This window comes from Sturnus vulgaris, chromosome 17 (assembly GCF_052056855.1).
Source record: "Sturnus vulgaris isolate bStuVul1 chromosome 17, bStuVul1.hap1, whole genome shotgun sequence".
NCBI classification, from domain to species: Eukaryota; Metazoa; Chordata; class Aves; order Passeriformes; family Sturnidae; genus Sturnus; species Sturnus vulgaris.
In genome coordinates this window covers 9,546,976-9,563,679 of record NC_142259.1, presented here as the reverse complement: position 1 = coordinate 9,563,679, position 16,704 = coordinate 9,546,976, and the positions used below count along the sequence as shown (strand labels likewise).

Genomic DNA, 16,704 nt, shown 5'->3' with positions numbered 1-16,704 from the left:
GCCCAATGGCAGGAAGGCTGGAACTATGTGATCTTTAAGGATCCTTCCAACCCAAACCATTCTGTGATTCTGTCAAGTGTCCCTGTGCTTCAGCCAGATCCAGTCCCTAAAGTTCCCTACCAGAGCCTCACTGCTCTGCTTCTCAGGTTGGATCCTGCTGACCACATGCTTTGCACACAGCTGTTGAGTTTCTTGGATTAAGAAAGTAAGTGGCACAGAGAGATCTCACCAAATAACTGGCACAGATGCATTACAACTCAGGAAAGGGCTCCCCAAACCCATCCAACATCCTGCAGACAAGAAATTTCCACTCTGGCTGTAATTTTGCAGACCAAACTCAGCAGGATTTAAAGAGAAAGAAGAATAACAATAAAAAAAGAAGGCAAAGCAGTTGGACAAGGGTAGAAGGACACAAATGTTTTCCCTCACTAAGTACTCAGGTGTCCCAACGCTCCCTGCTGCAGAACCATGCTTGGAAAAAGCTTTCCTCAGACCTGCAGTGCTGGCTGCTCTATGTTATTTGTTATACATTATTTGCTGTATGTTATTCTCCCAATTTAATTCACAGGAAAAGCAAAGCAAGCCCAGAACTAGGGAGAAAAAAAATCAGGAGGCCTAAGTCTGGCAAATCACAAGACTTGAGAGAACAAGAAAAAATGCTTTAAATGCCTGCTAGATGCCACAGCTTTTTCTTTTTTCCTCGCTTTTCTTTTTTTCCTCCCCTAAAATGAAGGGAAGGCTTTCCCCTAACCAATTAGGTTTCAGCACACTTGGAAAGATCCCAGCACTGAATGCCGAGACCTTGACATAACAGGTGACAAACTTTGCTATGCCAGAAAAAATTTAACATATAATAAGAAACAAATACTAGACTGCTGATGGAGTGGGTTTTTATTCCAGCAATTTGTGTAAATGTCCTACATTGACTTGCACAACCCCAGCACCTCCCAAACACAGTGATAACAGCACTGCTTATCTGCAATTTCTCCTCCTGTAACAGTGCTGCTCCTCTCCCTCTGCCATGGTACATTTAATATCCTTCACACACTCCTTTAGGGATTCAGCATATGCCTAAGACTTTAACAAACAAGATTTTGCATTCCTTGGAGTACCCAAATTAAAGAGTGACCTCGATCACAGCAGTCAGAACAGCTTTGCGATTCTAGAAATTAAAGGTGGCTTAAATAGAAACTGAAGCTGGAGGCAGAGATAAATCTGAGTCTCCCAAAACCTCGTTCTGAAATATGGAGTAAAGCCCCTGCAAATTTGGCACCATGAGCCATGATTTCCCTGGCAGCTCCTCCCTGAATTCCCAGGAATTGCTGCTTCAAGAATAACACAGAGAGAGCTGGGGCGAGGGGGCAGGGACTGGGGTTTCCTCGGAGCAGAACATGCAAACAGCTCAGCTGCTTATCACTGAAACTGGAACAGCAACAAGGACAACCAAGGCATGCTTTTTTCCCTAATTTCTTTCAGATATTAAAATCCCAGCATCCAACAGCCAAGATACACTGAGGTCCTTCTGTCTCAGTTATTTGCAGTGTCTGCCAGAACCACAGCCATCATTCCCATCCCACTGCTGTCCTTACGGCTCCCCAAGGCTTGACTGAGCAGCTCGAAATCTGCAAACAGTTCCAGAATGGAGAATATATTTCCCAAAAAGCAAATTCAACACACACACTGAGCTATCTTACTATACCTGGAGGTTTAACACTGCAATGTCTGAGCCAGCTGGACCAGTGGGCTCATGAAAGGGGAGAAACTCCAGCCCCCCCAGCAGCACCCCTGTGTGAGATCCACTGAGGGTCACAACATTTCAAAATTAAAACCACTGCAAAGGCTCAAAAATAGAGATTATTCTGTTTTCTTTTGACCTGACAACCCACCTCAGATTTTTTTTTTTGACAGCTGTTAGCTCTCTTGGGATCTAAACAGATCTTCTTGCTCTCTTTTGGGATTTTTTTTATGTGGCTGAAAAGGGAACTAGGCTGTCCCAGAATAAAGCCTCCTTGCAGAGCAAAGCCTGGTTCAACCTGAGACTCACACAAGCAGACACAGCAGCCCCAAGCCTGCCTCTATCCTGACAGAGCTTGGGCTGAGGAAGAACAGAAAAAGACAAAAACAATTCCCCTGCCCATCAGTCTCCAAAGGGGGTGCTTTGAGGGATGCTTCACCTTTTCCTGCTGCTCTCAGAACTAGGAAATAGCTGAGCTGTGAAGGCACTTTGCAAGACTCCAGCTTTCCTCTTTCCTGAAGTGTCCACATGGACCTGGAGGAAACTTCTCAGACATGTGAGACCTTCTGACACTGCCCAGCAGAGACAGTCTGGCCCTGCAGCCTCTGCTGCTTCTGGAACACTGATTTTAAAAAGTTACCATTCCCAAGGTACAATTAAAGGACTGACAAGTTATCATTCAGGATCTCTAAAGTAAATGTTTCTATTTCTCCAGTATTTACAGAGCTGGGAACTCCACTGATATTTCTTTAAAGAGAAATAGCTGTACTAAAGGCAACATCATTCACTCCTCTCTCTGTCTCTTCCAACTCAAGTGAACCATTGTCCTGGAAAAGCTTCACTGCTGAGAGAGACAAGTTGGACTTTTTAATGTCCATAACATTCAGTTTCAGAACCAAAGAGCATAAAATATTTCTAGGCAACATCTGCTTTTCTAGGGAGGCATGCATGTTTAGTCACTTCAATTTTTTAAAGGCCTGAATTTTAAGCCACAGAACATCATTTCTCATCTCTTGCTTATTTTAGAACAAAACCAACCCTCTCCAGCCTCACCACTCCAGGCCAGGAGAGAAGGGAGCACAGGACAGCAGTGAAACAACTCCCACTGCAGGGGAATAAACTGCATCTTCCTCATGCAACAATGACCATCAAGAAATATCAGAAAGGTATTTCCAAGCTATTTCAACCTCCAACAACTGATGCTCCACAAGCTCTTCAGCCCATCAAATCCTCTTGTTACTTTCAGGGAAAGTACTGCCCTAATTTTGCCCAATATTTAATCTGAACTTTTTTTTCTCTACAATTTTAGGACTGTGACCTCTTGCTCTTCCCACTGTGTACATAGAGAGCAACCACCCCTTCCTTTTTAGGCACCTGAAGATATATTTCCTGCCTTGCTCTTCTCCCATCCAGAGCCAAACAGCTCAGGTTTGTTCAGACCACGGATTTCTAAATTTCCAGTCAATCTCCTTACAATTCTCTGCATCTCCTCCAGCCAAACTCTTCTCCTGTCTCCTGCCAGAACCAGACAAGGTTTCCCTGTCCTTATACACTCTACTACTCCTCAAGCTGATGCTCATTTTCAGCTAAATTTTATGCCCAACATCCAAGAGTTTACAAGCAGATCATGGTCCAATCCATGTCTACTGGAATATTTTTTTTCCATTGCAAAGAGAAGGAATTATGGAATATTCCCATGATGCTAAAAATTCCTCTTGTAGAGTTTCAAAAATTTCAAATTCTATTCAGCTTGTGTTTAAAAACAACCAGATAGGTATATACAACATGGAGCATTAAAAGTCAGCAAATGATTGTCAGCTTCTCATCCAAGTAAAGGAAACAACAGAATCCTACTCCTCTCCTTTTCATCTCACTGCCCAAAGGATGCTCTGAGGACCACAGGAGACACAAAGACATAAATTTATCTATTATTTGAGAGCAGTAATCACTTTGTTCCATGTTTTACTCAAGGCTCTGATCATCTGTGTGATTATCCAGTTTGAGGAAGCAGAAGAGCATTTTTGGTTTCCCTTTCATCCAAAAATCCCAGGCCTGCAGCAGGATGTGGGAAGCTGCAGCTCCATTCCTGCACTGCCTGGAGGTTTTGGCATCTTTAGTTTCAGTTCCTGCTGTGAGCTGGGATATTCTGGGATGGGGAACTCTGTCAGTCCCCCGGGATCTGCTTTCCTCACCAAATACCATATTTAAACTGTCAATACATTCAACAACACGGCTGAACAGTTCCCCTGCCCTTATCTCCAGCCCCTCCCAGCTGCAGTTACTGGTGCCAGTCACACACAGTTTTGTGGGAGCAAAGAGACAACAAAAGCAAAAATAAGTTTTTTCCAACAAAAATTCCCTTTGACAGGCAGCCCTGCCATTAACTCAAGGATAAAAAAAGCCTGGGAGCCAGCAGTGACAATGCTATTATAATACAAATTATTAATACAAGGGACCTCATTGCTCTCAGCTTCCACATGCAGCTTGCCAAAAGACAAAGGTTCCTATTTTTGGGGGTGCACAGACATTGAAAACTCCACAGTTAGCAAAGAAAAAAGCACACCGACAGTCTTTACACTGTCCATAATATCTGAGGTGACTCGCCATTTAAACTGTCAGCCTGAAATCTAATCATTTTTTAAAAAATGAATATAATATTATGTATTACAAGCTGCAGCCACTGCCAAATTCCTCTGACAGTTTTTAGAGGATTATAATCACATTCTTCTTTTAATGTTTCATTCTCTTGCTCCTGTGCCAGAGAGATGGGAAAGAGAGTAAATGGCTACTCAAGAACAATGTAGGATGATCCAAACCAAAAGTGGAAATGGAGCACAGCACCATGTTCCCCCTCCTTGCAGGCAGGATGCTCAGCAGCCAGAACACTTTCAGACACTAGTGTGATTTTAAAGCAAAATTTCCCATGAAAAATCCTTTTATTAAAGGAAAAGCACAGATAATTGTGAGGCAAACATGTGGGAGGAGAAGCTTTATGTTTGTGCCATTGAGAAATAGGCTCTTGCAGAGACCAGACACAGCTCAACTCAACAGTGGCCACAAAGGGACCACCAGTGGGACCCCGAGCAGAGACCAGAACTGAGCACACCAGAGCCCATCCATCCTCCATCACTACCCCATCTACTGCTCAGAAACCCTCCTGCCTTTTTTTCTCCTTAAATGCTCCTATTAAGATGGGCCAGATGAACAGACCCACCTTCTGAGTTTGCCCTCCACACCATGAACGGGGCCAGCCTGAGCAAATGCCAGCTGGGTGCCAGTCCCAGCTCCTGCAGGGACCTGGCTGGGGCTCAGCCTGGGGAGACTTACACAAAACAAAGATTCTGGCATTTCCTAGCTGAACCTAAATGTCTTCTTTTTTTTTTTTTTTTCCCCCCCAAAAAAAAGCCTGGAGCGTAACAGTGCTTGTTTGTACAAAGAGGACAGACAAAATTGTCTAGAAATGGAAGCAAAACCTGATTCACCCAAATTAATGGGCAAATTTTACAACATGAACACATGAAAAATGTTGGGTTTTTTTTCTTTTTTGCCTGCAAGGTCCTTTTTTCTTTTTTTTTTTTTAGGACAGTGTTCCCTTACAAAAACATTCTTCTGAAAGCATTTCTCCCGTGAAGCTCCCCTCCAACAGCTACTGTTACAAATCTGTGATAAAAGATGTATTCAGCAGGGTTTGGCACACAAATAGCACCCAAATGGGCACTGCCAAAGCCTTGCAATTTTATCACGAGCTCCAAAATACTTGGAGAGAGAAAAAATGCCCTCGCAGGGACCATCAACATAAGAGAGACTTCATCTCCTGAGGACCTCAGATTGATCAGGAAAAAAAAAATAGACAAGTGTCTACATAAAATTCTGGACAAAATCTCTCAAGTAGGAGGACAAAGTGATCCAGATTTTCAAGGACTGATGGCCAAGCAGAAGGAACCTCTAATGAATTATCACTTGATTTGGTCCATCCTCAGGATTTTGCACTGTCACACTGGTGGACTGCTTTTTGGGGAAAACTTCCCAGACCTTTCCAAGAGTTTCTGGACCACCAGAAAGCTGTACAAAGTTATCCCTAAGAATCAGATCAGCCATCTCACAAACCTCCAACTTAGTCTTAGAAGAGAAATATGAATTGAAATAAAACCCCACAGTGATTCAGCAATGTCCATCCAAACCTGGGGGACACACACAGAGCTCCTGACGGGGGACAAGGCTCGGTGGCACAGAGCAGTGACTCTGCTGTGGGAGTGTGGCTGAGCCCAAAACCACGAGCGTGTGACACCTCTGAGCCCAAAACCACCAGTGTGTGACACCTTCAGGGCACCTCTGAGCCCAAAAACACGAGCGTGTGACACCTCTGAGCCCAAAACCACCAGTGTGTGACACCTTCAGGGCACCTCTGAACCCAAAAACACGAGTGTGTGACACCTTCAGGGCACCTCTGAACCCAAAAACACGAGTGTGTGACATCTCTGAGCCCAAACACACCAGTGTGTGACACCTTCAGGGCACCTCTGCAGGACATGCAAACACACACCCAACACAAGCACGGCTCTTCTGTCCTGCTGCTCCTCCCTTTGTGCCAAAAGAACTCGCAGCCAAACTGGATCCAGCATCCACGACAGGGGGGAAAAGAAACATCTCAGCAATTAATAGACTTCAGCTGGAATCTCCCAGGAGACAGTATTAAAATGAAGGAGGGAAGAAACAAATAAACAGAGGAGAAAAGAACCAACCTAGCAGTGTCTGCCATGCCAACTTCCAAAGCCAAAAGTCAAGCCCAGGACCCCATGGCACTGTTCCCAGTCTGGGATACTGGGAAACAACCAGGCTAATGCATCTCCCTACCACTCTCTGCCCAAGAATTCCCATTTTCCAGCTTTTCTCCACAACCACAAAGCTCTGGAGGTTTTGTTTCCCTTTAAGAAGCCGAGATTTTCACTGAAGTCTCTGGTTCTGAGTGCTGGGCTGTAATCCAAGAGCCCCAAGAGGCAGACATCAGGAGGTAGCCATGGGCTGCAGGCACTGGCCACCAGCCCAACCCTTTTCCAACCAGCTCAGCTGGGGTCTGGATTTGGGAATCCACACTGCTGCATTCAGGAAGTAGTTCCCAAAATGCAGAGTTTAACCCCAAAATTGCATCGTGAAGCAGCAAGCACAACTCTCTAACACACCATTAATACATCACTGTACCACACTCACCAAGTCCAGCTCTAAATCTGGTTCACACAGAAGACACAGAAAATAGAAATATTCTCCCTGATTTCAGTGCAATATTCTCAAGCTAATCCAGAGAATCTACAAAGTCCCTAAGGTATAATTAGAGGTTTATTATAAAAGGTGTTTGGGATACCTGTCAGCACTGAAGGACACTCTGTATTTAAGGTACTCTTAACATACACAGTGGCAGTGGGCCATTTTTTGAGATTTCATTAAACAAAAAAAGCCAACTTGTTTATTCACCTCAAATGACTTTTCTTAGTCTCTGCTTTGTTTTTTTTTTCAGTCTCTAACTTGATTAATGCCATTTTAAAAAGGCAAAAAGCAAAAGCCATCAGTAAGGTGGTTTAAAACATATCTCATAACACAATTGCTATCTAAATATTGTTTTTCACCAAAAAAAAGGAGCGTAGAATATGCATATTCACTCACTGGTTATTGTAGGGTTTTTGACATCAGCTTTTTTTTTTTTTTAAAATCAAGTGTGGAGGGGAAAATGAAACAATGTGATACTTCTTTGAAATGGTCTCTAACATTAGGAAAACATGCAAAGAAAATCCCATAGTGATCCACTTGCAGACCTTCCCACAGTGCACCAATAAATAACAAATTGATAAAATAACAAATTCTGTTTCAAAGCACTTGGGCTGGCCTGGCTTTTTCAAATTGTTTTTTAAATAATATATGACAATAATACCATCCACCAGCATATCCTGAGGCTTTGGGGAAAGAGAGGACCCGAGTGGCACACACAAGAGATGTTCTGTGGGAGCTGGTCCCCCTCCTGGCTGTCACACCACAGGTGGCTCTGGGCAGGTGTCATTCCCCACACTGAAAACAGGGAGCACATGGCATCACCAGCTTCACGCCACAGCGAGCATTTCGCATTAATTAAAAGGTGGCTCCATCACACACTCCGGGATTTGTCACCACTGCAGCACAGCACGGACCCACCTCCTGTATGCCTGGGGTTTCAGCAGACCATCCCTGCACTTCTAACTGAAAAGATTTTAAGCCTACAAGCACCAAGCTCTATCACAACTTCACAAATGTTCCTAAAATTGAGTTCAAACTGGAATGAAAAAGCATCTCCAAAGTGATGCTCTGCTCCAACAGCTGGCAGCAGCATCACCTGTGCTTTGCTGTTGGAAATTAAGCCCTGAGGGTGAGGTGGCCATGGCCGTGAGGGGAAAAACATCATTAGGAGATAAAATCATCTCTGCTAATCCTGACTGTGAATTCAGGTGCATAATTAGAGCAGCTGCCAGGTACAGCTCTGCAGAGGTGACCTTTCCTGGTGCTGTCTGGATGTGACACCGTGGAGGAATCAAGGCTGAGAGAGGATTTCTCCCTCCTCAAAACACCACCTACCTTTGGGGCAGAAACAGCAAAAAAAAACCAGAAAAAAACCGCAGGAGAGGAAGGCAGAGCAGAACAGGGCTGCAGATCGCTGTGCCAAGAGGGTGTGCAGCTCCTGGATGCCCTGAAATCGCCCCTCCCCAAACACCAATTTCCATCTCTCCCTTCAAAGCACAAGAATAAAATATTTGGGAGCTGGATGGATGCACAGTAAAAATACTTCACTACCAATGGTCTCCATTGGACTTGTTTTTGAATCTTGCAGCAAAGCATGACTGCGAGAGAATGTTTTCCTCTTCTAGTAGACTATTTACTGTTAGACACCTACATAAAATGATGGATATTTGACTTACAATTCTATTTCTCTCCCCAAAAAAAGCAGGTGAAATTGAGCTAGTTGGCTGCAAAATTAGCAATACTTTCTTGCTAATTCAGTTCCAAGAACCTCCCTCAGCTCTTTTTTCTAATCACATGCAGAACAGCTACACTGCACATACCATTTTTCGCTACATTGAGCTTGACGAAAATTTAAGACTTCCTCCCCACCCCATCTTCTTTTTAATGGGAGATGTGATTATTGAAATTAATTCGGAAAACAGTCAGCATTCACCAATCAGCTCAGCAGTCTGGGTTTTCTTCATCTGCTGGTTACATGCTAATTATTGTACTGGTGAGATTATTTCCCATTCACATTTGGAATTTACAACACAGTAGGGAATTGATTAAATTAGAAGAAAAATACCAAAAAAAATAGAGAAAGAAATCAATGACATTTTACATTCAACATGTTTTTTTGGGTTTTTTTTTCCATTTTGTTCCCAGCCTCATGCCTACAATGCCCTGACAAACTCAGCCCCAGCAGAGCAGATGCACAGAGCAGCATTTCCCAGCATTAAGGACTGGAGCAGAAATGAAATCCACAGAGCAGATATTCTGGGAAGGATGCAACCCTCCCATGATGATCAACACCTCTGATGTTCCCCCCATCCTCCACTGCCTTACACCAACCATACCCTTTTCCACTTGGCTGACACTTGTAATTAAGAAGAAAAATCTCCCCCCACGTGGGAAAGGAGCCCCCATTGCCAAAGCCAAGGCTCCAGCAATGCTGAAATGCCCACACAGAGGCAGGAACGATGTCCCCTGTCCCATGAGCAGCTCTGGGGGATTGGGGTGGCTTTGTCCCCACACCAGGAGAGCACAAAGGACAGAGCAGCACCAGCCCACAACACCCAGCAGCAAGGACTACTTTATCCTGCCATCAGGCCTTCCTTATGGAAACTCTTTTTTCAGAGATCCCTAATTTCACTAGTGCATCTCAAATACTATTTACCATCTCATTTCACCTGGACAGGCACAACAATATTGTCAACAGCAGGGCTGTGAGCACACAAGGGATGCAGTGTTTGCCTTGCAGTGCTGTTTATTTGTGGTTACACCTCAAAGTAAGGGCTGTTCTCACCCCCACCCTCCCCGTTCCAACCATCCCCTTGAAAACTACAATAAAAAAATAAAAATAAAAAAAAAAATTTAAAAAACCCCAACCGAACAAAAAACCCAATCAAAACCTATCCCAGGTGCCAGAAAAGAACAAAGTAGAAGCATAAAGGCTTTAAAATTCCTTTAAACACCCCGATCTCCTGCTTGCCACAAACTGCTCTGCACCCACCCTCTGAGACCTACCCTGAAGGTAACAAGAAAAGCAATGTCCTGCAAGACTGAAGGGAAATACACAGGTGACCCCACAGCAGAAAGTAAGATGGAAAAAACACATCTAAACTGACAAAGAAAGAGAAAGGTTCCAGGAAAATCAGGAGAACATAGTGTAGCAAAAGGAGCTTGGAAAAGGGTTAGGAGCAGGTGGACACAGTGACTGTTCACAGGAGAGAGGTTTTGTAAAATTAACCCCCAGTACACCAACTCCAAAAATACCTCCCCCACAGCACCTTCATTTCTAGTGCTCTAATCAGCACTACTGTGTTCCCAGGGCCAAATTTCCAACCTCCAGAAATTATGCTGGCACACTGCAGAGCAACCACAGCTCAGCATAGGTTGAGAGAGCAGGACAGCACCACACCACCGAGGCAGACAGAACAACAGAGGGAAAATAACTGAAAACAAAGGACCTGCAAACCTGCAGCAGTTGCTACATCATCCTCAGACTCTGTCTTCCTGCCTGTAAAGACCATGGAGATGCCAGACACTGGAGCAGGGAGTGCTGGCTGCCATTTAAAACATCTGCTGCACTTCCCAGTGCATGCAGGGCTGGGGGAGCAAAGCCCAACAGGTGGCTTATGGTCTAAATGAAATATTCACATCATTTGTTTGCTCACAGCCCAGACCACAGCCTGCCTCCCCTGTGCTAGCACAGCCGAGGGGGTCTGTGCTTGGATTTTTGGGTTTAAGTCAGCTCTGCCTCTATAAAACAGAGACACTCTCCTTCTCTTAAATGCTGTCTGACATGGAAATGATTCCTAGCAAAGGAAGAAAGAGCAGGATACATTTCAGAAGAGGAGCCTGCTTTTACATCCTGTTTAACAAATCAAAGCACAACACAACACACAGCAGGCTTGCACAACCTCTGGCACAGGTGTCAGGGTGATCTGTCTCTGAGGGCCACCCCACACCCAGGAAACAATGTAAACGCCAATTAACCTTTAATGCAAAGTGTAAAACTGCAGTAGCAGGGCTGTGAAAAATGGCATCACACTGAACCCTTCAAGGTCTCCAAAGCCACCTGCTCAAGGCGCTGGTTGAGAGGTGACCACCTCTGCAAGGCTGACCAGAGCCTGCAGGCTGAAAGGGAAAGCCCAGTGCTTTCTATCACTGGAAGCTGGAATGATCCTTATGCTTCTCATGCCCCAAGGCAGGACCTGGAGCCACCAGGAAGGTCTCCAGCCACTGCAGCCTGCCCTGAGTACAAGCACCAGGAGCCAGGAGTACATTTGGATCCTTCACACAGAGACCCAAGACTTCATTAAATATGCTACACATCAAAAAAGCACCCAAGACAACCCCATTTCAAATATCCTCTCACACAAAGTATACTCCAAGTACTCCAGAGCACTGCAACACAGACCCTTGCTATTCCTACACTGAGGAAATCTGGAGATGAAGAGCTGTAAGATCAAATACCCAAGCCTATTTCTGGTCCTCTTAACTAAACTCTTTATTTTTACCATTTTAAGAGCAGACAAGAAGAATCCCTCTTTAAAGACAGCTACCAACTGATCCCTGATTATTTGGGAAGACAGGAGCTCCACCAGACAGCAGGGTACAAGCTTTTGGCAGTAACTGCACACTCCATCTGTGGGATAACCCAAACATTGGACTTACTTTCCAAAAGGACACCAGCAATACCACAGCTGGGCTTTAAGACAGGAAAGCAAGACACCAGTATAGCCATTTTCTTGAGCTTTGCTGTATTCTGGGAGTTTTAAATTCATTGCAGCAGCTGGCCTACCACTGACCTGAAACGCTTTTGGAGAGCAAAAAATATCCCAACAGCTGAGAAGCACCTGGATGTAAAGAAAAAAGTGTCACACCTTCCAATTTACAGCACTGCAATTGTAGAACACAAGCACACAGAAAATGCACAGACTCACAGATGGAGAGAGGGACGGGACTGATTACATACAATTATTAATGTGTGTCCCTACACCACTGGAAAAAAAAGAACTGAATGTGTTTAGAAAGAAACAAAGCAGTGAAAAATAAAATGACTACTCATTCAAGTATTTGTGCAACACTGGCATGACACCTTAGAAAAATAAATATTTGCTTGACCTATTTCCAAAAGAGAAGTTTTTTTAAAGTCCCATGAAAACTTCTTTATTTATTGAAGCATGAGAGAAGAGCATTTGCAAGCATCCTGCACACCAAGCCATGTTCCAGGAGCAACTAACTCCCTTCTTATCCTTTCCAGAGGAGCAAACTGATGCCTTGACACCAGTAGGACAAAACCAGCCAGAAAACAACATCAAGACACTTCTTCAGGAGAAGAAGAGTTAAACAATACCGACATAAACAGCAAACAGCCACCTTACCCCCCTGGAAGCCCCTTTCTACTGATCCATCTGCCTGTTGCTCTGTGAATTTTTTAATTTTTCAGTGCTTGCACTTTAAACCTGGGCCGCCCAGACTCTTTATTGAGGAGCCAGGCACCAGAGTTCATTCCTCACTCTATTCCTGACATGGCTCTCAAGAATCTCTATATTAAAAGAAAAAACAAACAAACAAAACCAAAAGCTGTTCCACTTCCCCCCAAGCAGCCCAGCAGCAAAGCAGGCAGGGAAGCCCCATCACTCAGACTGAATTTTCTGAGCATTACTGGGCAGGAGTGTTTGGGTGGAGCTATAATGGAAACTTTTGCAACCTCTACACCATGTTATTTTATTTCATTTTTTTCCCCAAGCAAGTGCTAAAACACATGAGGGACCTGGCTGGAACAGCAAGGGCAGCACTCGCCTGCAGTAGGAGGAACCTTACAGATGCCATGACTGCAACTGGACACAGTTTGGAAGGCTCAGTCTCCAATTCTTCTATTTCTAATTTTTAAAAAAGCAGGAATAAAGAGTGAAGAGACACAGATAAAAGGGAGTCCAGATAAATGTCCCTTTATTTGTGCCTGTAGAATGAGGAGAGGGCACCCTCCCAGTGTCCCTCTGAATGGGGAGAGGAAAGAGAAACCACAAAGCCTTTGAAGCCCCATGAGAGTGTCCTCCACGTGGAGATGAGCCACGGCTGCCATGGCTGTGACTGCTCTGGTGACAACCCAGCCCTGGGCTCTGCTCTTGTGCCATGTGTCATCACCAGCTCCTGAGCTCCACCACAGTCTGCCCCAACCAGGCCTTCACAGTCACTTCATCCAAGCTCACTCCATTTGCATTCTAAGCATTGTTATTTAGAACATTTGTCAAGAGAGGGAGGAAAAAAAAAAAAAGAGAAAAAGCAAACAAACAAAGGAGGGGAGAAATACAAGACTTTTTTCTTTTGTAATTAGAAGCATCACTCCAGCTTCTTCTTAACAAAGCAGAGGAGCCATCACAGCTGCCAGAGGGAGAGAGGCTGCTGACCTTCACCACAAAGACCATCAGGCACCAGCAAGCAGGATCTTCTCCAAAATAGCCTCCATAGCAGGACTAGATTCATTCCACCTGGAGCAGGTGTTTAACATAATCCTCCTGATCTCTTATATAGTTAATGCAAAGAGATAGATAAAAAGATACAAAAAAGATATCATTAATGCAAAAAGAAATCATCCTGCTCATCCTAAGGGTGATTTGCCCCATACAGCATGATTCTGTGTCTGCATAGAGCAAATCACTCCTAGGATGAGCAGGGTGGGGGTAGCCTGGACCTAGCTCTGGGCTCCTGCTCTCCCAACAAAATCCCTCTATTCCAGGGTGACCCAGCCCCCTGCAAGAATGAAGGCAACAATAATTTACATTAGCTGTGAGCAAACCAAGGACCTCTCCACGGGGTGAACCTCCCTCATGCTTTTTTTACATGCAAATCAGGTGGAAAAGACAGAAAGGAATAATAATATCAGGCAATGGGAAGCAAGGGACCCATTGCAGCAAAGTGGGCAGCAACAAGCCAGTCCATGGGGGTTAACTTGCACAACCTGAGGGGGCTGAGCAGGATGGGGGAGATGTCTGCTCCCACCTTCTGCCTTTTGTTTGCACAGATTTCTACAGACCCCCAGTTGTTTGTCTCCATTCCCAACAGTTTTTAGGGGGAGCTGATGCCCTGCCTGCTGTCAGCCCAGTCCCTGGAGGGGATGAATGTGAGCAGGTCTTGCAGAGCTCATCACAGCCCAGATACTGTCCCACATTCAGGAACAGCAAGAGATGCACCTGTGTGACAGCCTCACACAAAGCAGAGGGATGGATCCTGGAGCCCAGAAACCTGGAGGAAGTCCCATAGGACCAAGGCACAGCCGTGCCCTGCAGACAACGCTGCCTCCAGACCTGTCCCATCACACAGACAGGGAAAGGCTGGACAAGGGATGGACACAGCCCCGTGTCCCAGGGCTGGACTGCAAACCCAAGTTGCAGATAATTCCAAGAGCTGCAAGATGAGCTGTTTTCACGTAGTAACACCATAGTAACCAAAGCGGAGGGAAAAGCTCGTATACACAGGGGGACAGCGTTTTTGGAGAGGAGGAGCAGGAGGTCTAAATAGAAGGAAAACCCTGCAGAGCAAGGAGACACACCTATATAAAGGGAGAACTGGAGCCACACTGCTGTTTAAATCTCCCCACACTGACAACCCAGATGGCTTTCACTACCAGCCTAGCTCACCTGCTCCAGGCTGTCAGCACCACCTGCATCTATCCCTGCACCCCCCCATGAAAGCCAGCAGTCCCCATGGGGCTGGTTTTACTTGGCTTTACAACAAGGAATTTATTGATAGGGATGTGCTCCCACGAGTGACTTCAGGGCTTCAAGTTACTACAGCTTTTCTACAGTAGCAAGAATTGCGGAGGCTGAACCCTGTCAGAAAAACCTATGCTAAACCCCAACCCATCTATAATATAATTAACACCAGCTACAGATTAGGCTGTATCTGAAGCAAATCAGATCCAACAGCCTTTTCTTTCCCTCCCCCAAAGGTGGGTCAGGACTCCAGAACTGTGTGGGCATCCGTGTGCTGCAAGTTACTGGGATGCACTAAGAGGAAACAATAAACAGACTGGAACAGTCTGCTCCCTCTTCTCAGCTACGTTGTAAAATACATCAAGGTCACAAACCCAACCTAGTTAATAGAAGTTATCATTAAATTGCTGTTTTCTTTTATGGTAAATAAAATGCATCTGAGCATCTGGGTGTTTTTCTCTTCCTCCTCATCTCTTAAAGAGAGATTAGTTTAGAATAAGCTGTTCCAGATAATGAAGTACACTTCTGGCTTCCTATCCATGGACAAGTGTTCCTCAGGACACTAGGGTCCTTGTTTGGAGACTGCAGCCAGAGTAGGTGGTCAGGGAGAAGAGCAGCGAGCAACTGGAGCCACCCAACAGCACCGGGCAGAGAGAAAGCCCATGGCTGGGCAGGGTTCATGCCTTTAGTGGGCAGAAATGGAAAAATCAGATCAAGAAAGACTTGTATATGAGTTTTTCAAGGTACATCACATGGCCTGACAAGTCTCATCACCTACCTCTCCCCCAAAAGTTTCCTATCACGTAATCAGAATAGCAGAGAACTCCTTTGAAAACCCATATTGTCTGAGATTGGAGGGTGCACGCAAAGCGTGCCCCGAGTAGCAGGATGGGGCCACTTCTCACACAGGCCAGCCTGCCGAGCCAATGCGAGCAGCACACACCCAGTCTCCAGCATGGACACACATCCCATGCACAGGGACATCTCTGCTCTCCAAATCCACCTCTCGCAGCAGAGAAGCCTCGGTCTGCTGGCCCCTGGCCACATGCCCGGCTGCCACCGCAGGAGCTCTGGCTGGGAGCTGGCACAGCCCAGGCAGGACTTTACCCCGCCAGCTCCAGAGTGCGAGGTTAAACCACTATCCCCAGCCAGGCAAGAAAAGCAACGAACGGGAAATCTGGGGTTTAGTCCCGGCTGCACCGCAGATTTCCTGTGCGGCCTCGGGCTCCTCACTTAGCAGCCGCTGAGTTTTCCTACCTGTGAGAACGGGGAAGATGCCGACTGCTCACATCCCGGTTTGTCCCAGGCATCGGCACTTTCAACCTGGCACTGCCGCAACACCAAGAGCTCCAAAAATCCCCACTGTGACCAACCCTCCAAGCCTCAGCTGCGACACGAGTGGTGTCTGCTGCCCCGCTGTCCATGGAGCGAGCAACCAGTGAGGGGTGGAAAACACTTTTCTTCCTCTAAAAGCCCAGACTAAAAGAAAAACAACCCAGACCACCCCGGGGGAGCGGGGTCCCGAGCCGCCGCCCGCAGCCAGGTGCTCACGCAGAGCTCCCAGAGCGGCGGGACCCGATTTTAACTGGATTTATTTCCAATTAAATCGCTGGCGAGCGCACGGCAGCGCAGCCCCGGCGCTCCCCGGCCGGCGGCAGGGCAGGGCAGAGCGTACCGGGGCGGGGGGGTCCACGGGTGTCCCGGTCCTCGGGTGAGCTCCCGGCACGGAGCCGGGGAGCGTGTGACCGCCCCGGCCGCGCTGCCCCGCACCTGCCGGGGCTCGGCGGTACCGGGGGCAGCGGGTGCGGGCGGGAGCGAAGCGCGGGGCGCGGGACCCTCCCCGCGGCGCCAGGCGCTGGGCACTCACCCGCGGCAGGTCCGTGGCGGCTCGGCGGGGCTCGCTGCGGTCCGGTCCGGTGCGGTCCGGCGAAGGCCCCGGCCCCGAGCACGGGGCGGGCGGCGCAGCGGGGCGGGCGGGCACCGCCGAACCCAGGCATGGGCGGG

General features: G+C 46.5%; 1 protein-coding gene across 3 annotated transcripts in view; it reads right to left on the bottom strand.

The window, feature by feature from the left end:
• ZHX3 (zinc fingers and homeoboxes 3) overlaps positions 1–16,653 on the bottom strand; it is a 46,855-nt gene extending 30,202 nt beyond the window's left edge. Inside the window, exon 1 of one of the 3 annotated variants that reach the window (XM_088175056.1) lies at positions 16,568–16,653. The gene's annotated coding sequence lies outside the window, so the exon portion shown is untranslated. Of the gene's footprint in view, positions 1–15,957; positions 16,162–16,567 lie in introns of those variants that run through there. The other 2 variants (XM_088175061.1, XM_088175057.1) reach the window with 2 other exon arrangements.
• Positions 16,654–16,704: the final 51 nt, after the last annotated feature.